The sequence below is a fragment of the Myotis brandtii genome, unplaced genomic scaffold (assembly GCF_000412655.1).
Source record: "Myotis brandtii unplaced genomic scaffold, ASM41265v1 scaffold1452, whole genome shotgun sequence".
Lineage (NCBI taxonomy): Eukaryota > Metazoa > Chordata > Mammalia > Chiroptera > Vespertilionidae > Myotis > Myotis brandtii.
Window position 1 is genome coordinate 110,003 of NW_005355211.1, and position 9,719 is coordinate 119,721.

At 45.1% G+C, this 9,719-nt stretch overlaps 1 pseudogene; it reads right to left on the reverse strand.

Moving 5' to 3' along the window:
- Positions 1 to 7,547: 7,547 nt before the first annotated feature.
- Positions 7,548 to 9,487, reverse strand: LOC102262332 (annotated as a pseudogene).
- Between the last annotated feature and the right edge of the window lie 232 nt (positions 9,488 to 9,719).

A 9,719-nucleotide genomic window follows, 5' to 3' on the forward strand; every position in this document is an offset into this window, starting at 1 on the left:
CAAGAATGATTACTGCAGCACAGGAAGGTGAGTTTTCCTCATTGGAAGATACTTTTCTCCACAGGAAGGTGTATTTTTTCTCCACTGGAAGGTGTGTTTCCCTGCAGTAGGTGAGTTTTCCCTCAGAAAGAAATGGTCCCTCACAGAAACATGCATTTCCCTCACAGGTAGATGTGTTTGCTCACAGAAAGAATGGGTTCCCTCACAGACACATGTGTTTTCCAACATGAATGTGTTCCCCCTACAAGAAGATGAGGTTCTCCCATCAAAAGGAGCTTTTCTCCAATAGGAAGATTAGTTACCCCTAAGGGAAATAGGTTCTCACACAGAAAGGTGAATTTCTAACAGAAAGATGTGTTCCATAGCATAAAGGTTTATTTCCCCCACAGGAAAGTGCATTTCCACCACAGGAAAGAGGGTTCCACTACAGGAAGAATTGTTGCCCTACAGAAAGGTGCGTTTCCATCTCGTAAGGTGTGTTTCCCTAACAGAAAGATGTGTACCCCCAAAGTAAGAACAGTTACCACACAGAAAGGTGCCTTCCCTCCTACAGGAAGAATTGTTTCTGCCCAGGAGGGTGTTTTAGTCCACAAGAAGGGGAATTTTCCTACAGGAAGATGTACTCCCCCTACAGGAAGATTAGGTTACCACAGGAAAGTTAATTTTTTCCACATAGACATGTGTTCTCCCACAGAAAGGTGCATTTTCCCCAAAGGAAGAAGTGTTCCTCCCAGGAAGATGTATTAACCCACAGGAAGAAGAATTCTTGTACAGAAAAATGCATTGCACCCAGAATTGTGCATTTTGCTATGGGTATATCATTCCCCAACAGGAAACTTTTCCCATGCAGGAAAATGTGTTCACTCACAGGAAGGTGCGTTTCCACCACAGGATGCTGCATTTCCCTACAGGAAGGTGCATTTCCCCACAATAAGTTGCTTTTCCCTGACAGAAATTATGATTTTTTTCACAGAAAAATGTGTTTCGCCACAGGAAGATGAATTGCCCCTCAGGAAGGTGAATTTCTCCCACAGAAAATGTTCCCTCCCATGAAGGTGTGTTTCTCCCAAGGGAAGATGAGTTCCCACAGAGCAAGGGGTCCTTCCTCTGCAATAAGGTGAATTTCTTCCAAGGGTAGGTGTGTTTCCCCTATAGGAGGTTGTGTATACCCCACATGATGAAGGGTTCACTCCATAGTAAGGTGGGTTTTCCCCACAGGATAGGTTCTCCCACAGGAAGATGTGTTCCTACACAGGAAGGTGCCGTTCCTCCACAACAAGAAGCATTTCTGCACAGGAAGATGAGTTTCCCTGAGAGGAAGATATTTTCCCCCACAAGATGATGTATTTTTCCCACAGGAAGATGTGTTCACCCACAGGAAGGTGCATTTTCCTCACAGGAGGTGAGTTTTCCCAAATGAAACAAGGGTTCCCTCACTGTAAGTGTATTTCACAATAGGAAGGTGTGTTTTCCCTTCAGGAAGATTAGGTTCCACAACAGGAAGGTGCTTTTCCTCAACAGCATGATCAGGTTCCTACACAGGAAAATAGGTTCCCACACAGAAATGTGCATTCACCCCAAAGGAAGATGTTTTCCTCAACAAGAAAATTACTTTCCCCCATAAAACGGTGTGTTTTGACCACAGGAAGAAGGGTTTACCTACAGGAAGAAGTGTTCCTTTACTGGAAGATGCATTCTCTTATAGTAATGTCTGTGTCTCCATCAGGATGATATGAATCCCCAAAGGAATTATGGTTCCCTCACAGGAAAATGTGATTACCCACAGGAAGAAGAATTACCCCCAATGAAGTTGCATTTTGCCATGGGAAAATTGTCCCCCAAAGGAAGTTGTGTTCCACAAAGACAGATGTATTCCCTCACATGAAGGTGTATTTCCCACACAGGAAAGTGAGTTTCCCCCGCAGGAAGAAGGGTTCCCTGATAAGAACATGCATTTCCCACACAAATAGATGTATTTGCCCAGAGGAGGAAGGGTTTCCTCACAGTCAGGTGTGTTTCTCAACATGAATGTGTTTCCCCCACAGGAAGATTAGGTTCCCTGACAGGAATGGGCTTTTCTCCAACAGGAAGATTAGGTTCCCCCACAGGGAATATAGGTTCCCACACTGGAATGTATGTTTCCCCCAAAGAAAGGTTTATTCCCCAACTGGAAGATTCATTTCCCCCACAAAAATGTGCATTTCATCCGCAGGAAGAAGGGCTCCCCCACAGAAAAAATGGTTCAACCACAGGAAGAATTGTAGACCTACAAGATGGTACATTCCCATATAGGAAAGCGTGGTTTCCCAAATAGGAAAATGTGTGTCCCTAAAGGAAGAAGGGTTCCCACACAGGAAAGTGCCTTCCCTTTCAGGCAAGAAGGATTCCTGCACAGTAAGGTGAATTTTCCTCACTGGAAGATACTTTCCTCCACAGGAAGGTCTATTTTCTCCACTGGAAGTTGCATTCCAACAACAGTAAGTTGTGTTTTCCCTCACTGGAACATGCATTTCCCCACAGGTAGATAGTTTGCTTTCAGGAAGAAGGGTTCCCTGCCAGAAAGGTGTGTTTTCCAACATGAACGTGTTTCCCCCAAAGAAGATTAGGTTCCCCCACTGAAAGGGGCTTTTCCCCAACAGGAAGTTTGGTTCCCCCACCAGGAAAATAGGTTCTCACACAGGAAGGTGCGTTTCCAACAGGAAGATGTGTTCCCTAGAAGGAAGGTTCAGTTCCCCCACTGGAAAGTGCATTTTACCACAGGAAAAATGGTTCCCTCTCAAGAAGTAAAGGTTCACCACAGAAAGTTGTGTTGCCCTATAGGAAGGTGCATTTCCCTCTTGGAAGGTGTGTTTCCCTAATAGGAAGATGTGTACGCACAAAGAAAGAAGGGTTTCAACACAGAAGGTGCCTCCCCACAAAGGAATAATGGTTTCTACAGAGGAAGGTGTGTTAGCCCACAAGAAGGGGAATTTCTCCTCAGAAATATGTATTCCTCCTTCAGGAAGATTAGGTTACCACAGGAAAGTTAATTTTACCCACATAGAGATGCATTCCTCCACAGGAAGGTGTATTTCCTCCAAAGGAAGTGTTGTTCCTTCACAGGAAGTGTGTTCACCCACAGGAAGAAGAATTCCTGCACTGGAATGTGTGTTTTCCCTGGAAGTTACATTTTGCTATAGAAAGATCATTTCCCAAAAGGAAACTGTGTTCCTCAGCTGGAAGATGTGTTCCCTCACAGGACGGTGCATTTCTCCTATAGGAAGGTCATTTCCTTACAGGAAGGTGCATTTCCCAACAAAAAGTTGCTTTTTCCTGATAGAAATTATGATTCCCACACATCAAAATGTGTTTCCCCTACAGAAAGATGAATTCACCTCATGAAGGTGAATTTCTTCCACAGAAAATGTGTATTTCCTCCAAAGGAAGTGGTGTTCCTTCACAGGAAGTGTGTTCACCCATAGGAAGAAGAATTCCTGCACTGGAATGTGTGTTTTCCCTGGAAGTTACATTTTGCTATAGAAAGATCATTTCCCAAAAGGAAACTGTGTTCCTCAGCTGGAAGATGTGTTCCCTCACAGGACGGTGCATTTCTCCTATAGGAAGGTCATTTCCTTACAGGAAGGTGCATTTCCCAACAAAAAGTTGCTTTTTCCTGATAGAAATTATGATTCCCACACATCAAAATGTGTTTCCCCTACAGGAAGATGAATTCACCTCATGAAGGTGAATTTCTCCCACAGAAAATGTGTTCCCACACATGAAGGTATGTTTTTCCTAAAGCAGTGATGGCGAACCTATGACATGCGTGTCAGAGGTGACACGAGAACTCATTTTGGGTGACACGCATCGACAGAGACAAAAAATTGCATAATTCAAATATTTGTCTTTCGCAATGGCCAGAGTTGGGCATCACTCGAGTAATATTATTACTCACGTTACTCATGATCAATAATGCAATTCTAAAACCGGGTGTAAACATGTACATCGATGTTGCGTAGCAAAGATACATAGTGAGAACATCCAAGATACATTGTTCCAATATTGACATTAATATAAAAAGGTTAAGAATTGCACTATAAAGAGATTAATCTTTACTCATGACATTTTATTTTTACTTGAGTGACAAAATGCCGAATTTTGGAAACGGCCTCGTTATTGTCAACATGTGCCTCGGGTAAGCTTCCCGTGCGTTCGGGTGCATTCGGCAAATGGACGCACTTGATCGCCATGTTCGTTAGGAGACAGGAATGGGAGGGTTAGAAGAAAAAGATATACAGTGCAACAGTGCTCAATGAGACATTTGCGTGTCAGATAATTGATTATAGCACCATATATTTGTTGGTTATACATACTATCTTTGAATTGTTTTGCACTAGGAGTCAGTGCAACAACACTGCAAAAAGTTAATAGGTAAGAAACCTATCAACCTTTTATAAAAATGCCATGATTTATATTTATTTATTTTTGCAGCCTTGTGATGGAGAATCAAAAAAGTAAAAAAGCAAGATTGAATGATAAAGAAAGTGGAAGTAGCAGCAGCCTACCCTTTCAAGACATATAGACTGAGATGTACAGGATTGTCGACAGAAACAACAGTTCATTGTGCATACTGTGTAATGAAATGGTAGTAAGCAGAACGTGGAATGTAAAGAGACATTTTGAAACTAATCATTGTCAGCTCTTGAAAAAAAGTATCAATGAAAGGAAGGAATACATTTCTAGGCAGCTACACCTCTATAAAAGTCAATCAAATTCCATCATTAAATTTGTAAGATGCTCTACAAATTTAACATCAGCAAGTTACTGTATTGCTCACTCCATAGCTCAGCATGGAAAAGCCCTCAGTGACGGAGAATTTATTAAGGAAACATTTCTAAGATGTGCACCAGCTCTATTTCACGATATGAAAAATAAAGATGATATTATTAAAAGAATTTCTGAGTTACCACTCAGAAATACTATCAGAGACAGAATAACAGATCTTAACAAAAATGTACAAAATCAATTAAAAAAAAGACTTAAAGAGTTGTAAATATTTTTTGATTTCTCTTGATGAAGCTACTGATGTCACATCAAATGCATGGTTGGCCATTATTGCTAGATATTCTGATGGTCTCACAATGAGAGAAGAGTTGATAAAGTTAGAATCAGTGCCAATAAGTACATCAGGAAACGAAATAGGTAAGGTTGTTATAAAAACATTCAGTGACCTAAACATTGATATCTCTAAAATTGTGTCAGTCACGACACAGATGGGGCACCAAATATGGTGGGAAAAAATATGGGATTCCTGAAATTGTTTATGGAAGCTATTAGACATCCACTTGTACCTTTTCATTGCATTATCCATCAGGAGGTGTTGTGTGCCAAATCGGGATTCTCAGAATTGAATGATTTAATGTCAGTTGTAACAAAAATTGTGAATTTTATAGCTTCTCGACCCCTTCACAAGCGAGAATTTTCTGCACTTTTACAGGAAGTTGATTCAACCTACAGTGGACTACTGATGTTCAATAATGTGAGATGGCTGAGTCGAGGTAAAGTACTTGAGCGATTTGTGGAGTGCTTTGAAGAAATCGAACCTGCAATCGAAGAATTAGACAAACTTCAGCACCAAAAGTCACTAATTTCTACTTTTCGTACCATTTGATTATCATTGTTTTTATTATTTTTTTTCCTAAATGTACATTGTTTTTCTGTTTTTGTTCATTTTATACATATTTTTGGTTGATTTTTCTTTGTTAAATGGCATTTAAATATATAAAATAAATATCAAAAATATAAATCTTTTTTTTACTATGGTTGCAAATATCAAAAAAATTATGAATATTTCTATATGTGACTCGGCACCAGAGTTAAGTTAGGGTTTTTCAAAATTTTGACATGCCGAGCTCAAAAGTTTCTCTATCACATCCAAAAGGAAGATGAGTTCCCACAGAGCAAGGGGGCTTTTCTCCACAAGAAGGTACATATCACGCAGGAATAGGTGAGTTTTCCCCATAGGAGGTTGCGTATACCCCACATGATGAAGGGTTGACCCCACAGGAAGGTAAGTTTCCCTCACAGGAATGGTTCTCCCATAGGAAGATAGATGTGTTCCTATATAGGAAGGTGCCTTTCATCCACAACAAGAAACATTCATGCATAGGAAGGTGAGTTTCTCTATCTTTTACCCCCTTTATTGATTAAGATATTACAAATGTGTCCTTATCCTCCTAATGTCCTCTCCTCCCCCCAATCCTGCCCTCACCCTCAGCCCCTGTTGTCCACATCCATCCCTTATGCTTCTATGCATGCATACAAGTCCTTTGGTTGATCTCTCCCCCTCACCCCAACCCTCCCCTACCTTCCCTCTGAGTTTTGAGCATCTGATCGACGCTTCTCTGTCTCTACATCAGTTTATGTTGTTCATTATAATCCACAAATGAGTGAGAGCATGTGATATTTATCTTTCTCTGACTGACTTATTTCACTTAGCATAATGCTCTCCAGCTCCATCCATGCTGTTGCAAATGGTAGGAGTTCCTTCCTTTTTACAGCAGCATAGTATTCCATTGCATCCCATTCGATGGCTATTAGTTTTGGGTGTGCCTTTTTTGGTCTTTTATTGCTCTATTATCTTGTGTGTGTTTGTATGTGTGTGTGCGTTAAATAGATATTTTCAGGTATGCTACTTTAATTTCATAGTGATGTTTTAAAAAAACAAAACAACCCGATGTATCTATGTAGATTATATTGTAATGTAATACTATATAATATTAACATAAGGCATAACTCTCCGTGCAACATACCACTCCACTCTCAGGAATCTTAGTTTTAGAATATTCGTTTTAGATTTGCTCACAGATATTTTCTCCTGTCTTATAAATTGGTTTTAGCTATTTATAGCCACCTTACCAATGATCTCCCCTGAAATACTCACTTTACAATGTCTTCCTCTGTTACTTCCACCTGACATCTCATCTTCCTTGGATTCCTGCTCCTAAGCGTGTAAACTCTATGCTCGGCAAGGCGCCATGCAGAGAGCACGGGTTAGACGAGAGGCACATGCGGGAGATACACGGAGCCCTTCCCCGCGGAGCTTGCTTGGCCGTAGGGTCCCGCGGGCTCCGTGGCCTCCTCCCCAGGGCCGAGTTCTCCTCGGGGGTAAAGGTATTTTCTGTCAGGTAGACACAGTGGTTTCCCTTTCTTTATACTCACAAGGAGGCAGTGTAACTATCCCAGAAGTTCTTCAGGAGGCAACTCAATAGCCGTAAGTCCTCAGACCACACAGGAAAGCCTGGGAGAGCATTACTTCCCTAGGCAGCCAAAAGGCTGGGGGTAGCAAGAAGGGCGCAGAGTGGAGATGGAGTTGACAACACGCTCAGGAATGTCATTCCAGGAAATGTCATTCCAGGAAATGTCCTCTTCTTTTGTTTGGTAAAAGGGTTGAGAACCCCAAATAGAATTGGCCCAGACAAGTAAATAAAGTGTAATGCACATCGGGTTAAAAATAATGACCTTGGCTCCTCCTCCTCCTCCCTCCCTCCCTCCTCCCCAGTGGCAGGTTTTTTCAGGTTTCATGCCAATAATTTATTGAACGGAGGTCTGTACACAGGCAAACCTTACTGTGGAAACTAAGACATCGGGATCTCCCCACCATCCCTAACCCAGCCCTCCAGGGTGGGGAGAGGAGGGAGGAGACCTTAGGGCAGAGGACAGGAGGGGAACACAGCTGTAGGAGGGGGAGGAGCCAGGTTGGACGGTGCGAATCGACGTTTTCTTTAAGAAAAAAATTATAACAATCTATTTACACCCGGGGGCCAGGAAAGAGGAGAGGAGACGGGCTGGGCTGGTTCTATTTACAAGGGACACAGGAAGGGAGGGTGGGTTGGAGAAGGGCGGTCTGGGGGGAGGGAAGGGGGCCAAGGGTAGGAGGTCCACATGCCCCCAACCCCTTCCATCCTTCCTTCTCTTCCCTCCCCACAACCAGTTGAAATCCTCTTAAAAAGCCCACCATAGGGGTGAGGCTGGTGAGGAAGGAACAGGAAGAGGGAACAGGGACTCATTTACCTCTGCCCTCTAGTCTAGGGGCCCAGCCAGGGCAGGAGCTATGGCCCCCCTTTCCCGCCCCACCTGGAGCTCCCAGATGGAAGGGTAGTTGGCAGGGCCCTCAGGAGGAGTTAGTGAGGGGAGCTGTGGCTTCAGCTGACTGCCATTCTGAGCTGGTCTGAGCCTCACTTAAACCTTGTGAGGATGGGGTGAGGGTGGCAGTGCCCGCTGGGGACCTCAAGTGAGGAGGGATGAGAATGGTGTTGAGAGATGGTTGGGATGGAGAGTTCACCAGGACTGAAATTGAAGAGGGGGGGAAGTGAGTGGTTGTTAGGGAGCTGGATTCCGTGACATCGCAGTTCATCAAAGAAGCTGTGGGCACATGCATCCAATGGGGAGAGCCTCGAGGATGGTGTGTACTCTAGCAGGCAAGAGCAGAGCGCTATGGGCTCGGGTGGTGTTCAAATCTTTGTCCAAGGGTGAGCTTTAATCTGGGGGAACTTGAACTCTGTGTAGTTGGGGTTCATCTCTCGAATCTGCTCCCAGGTTGGTGTTCCCAGCACCTTGATGATCTCCATCAGCTGGTCTACCCCACTGTCCCCAGGGAAGATGGGCTGGCCCAGGAGGAGCTCCGCCAGTATGCAGCCAGCTGACCACAAATCAATAGATGAGGTATAATCAGTGGCTCCAAAGATCAGCTCGGGGGCACAATAGTAGTGAGAACAGAGGTAGGAGACATTGGGCTCCCCCCGGACCAGCTGCTTTGCATTGACAAAATCACAGAGCTTGAGGACAGCAGTGTCAGGGTCTACCAGCAGATTCTGGGGTTTGGTGTCATGGTGACACACGCCTTGGGAGTGGATGTAGGCCAAGCTCTGGAAGAGCTGGTACATGTATACCTTGACATAGATGATAGGGATGGTCAACTTGGCCTTGGTGAAATGATGGGCCACCCGGTACACTGTCTCGGGCATGTACTCCAGCGCCAGATTTAGGTAAAGCTCGTCTTTCTTCTCCCCACTGGAGTAGAAGAAGTATCTCAGCCTCACGATCTTGCAGCGGTCCAGCTTCCACATAATCTGCAGCTCTCGGTTCTTGAACCTCTTGTCCTGGAGAACCTTCTTGATGGCTACCAGTTCCCTGGTCTCTGCCAGCCGTGCCTGGTACACAACCCCAAATGAGCCATTGCCAATCACTTTGATGTCTGTGTAAGCCACCTCCTGGGAGCACTCCGGACCTTGGCCTAGAGTGGCTACCACTGTGGTCATCTTCCCGCTGTCATGGCCCAGCTTCACTCCTGGCGGCGGGAAGCTGGTGCCCGCACTTGGGACCCCGCTGCTTCCTCCGCTGCTGCTGCTGGGGCCACCCCCAGAACTCGAGGTCCCCATGCCCCCACCTATGGCTGACACTTTCCCGCTGGTGCTGCCACCTGGGCCGGAGGCCAGCCCCCTGGGCCACCGCCTCCGCCACCAGGCTCCGCAAATGAGCTTGTCTCTGCCCAGCGAGCCCCCAGGGCCACCCCCGCTGGGGCCACCAGAACTCGAGGTCCCCATGCCCCCACCTATGGCTGACACTTTCCCGCTGGTGCTGCCACCTGGGCCGGAGGCCAGCCCCCCCGGCCACCGCCTCCGCCACCAGGCTCCGCAAATGAGCTTGTCTCTGCCCAGCGAGCCCCCAGGGCCACCCCC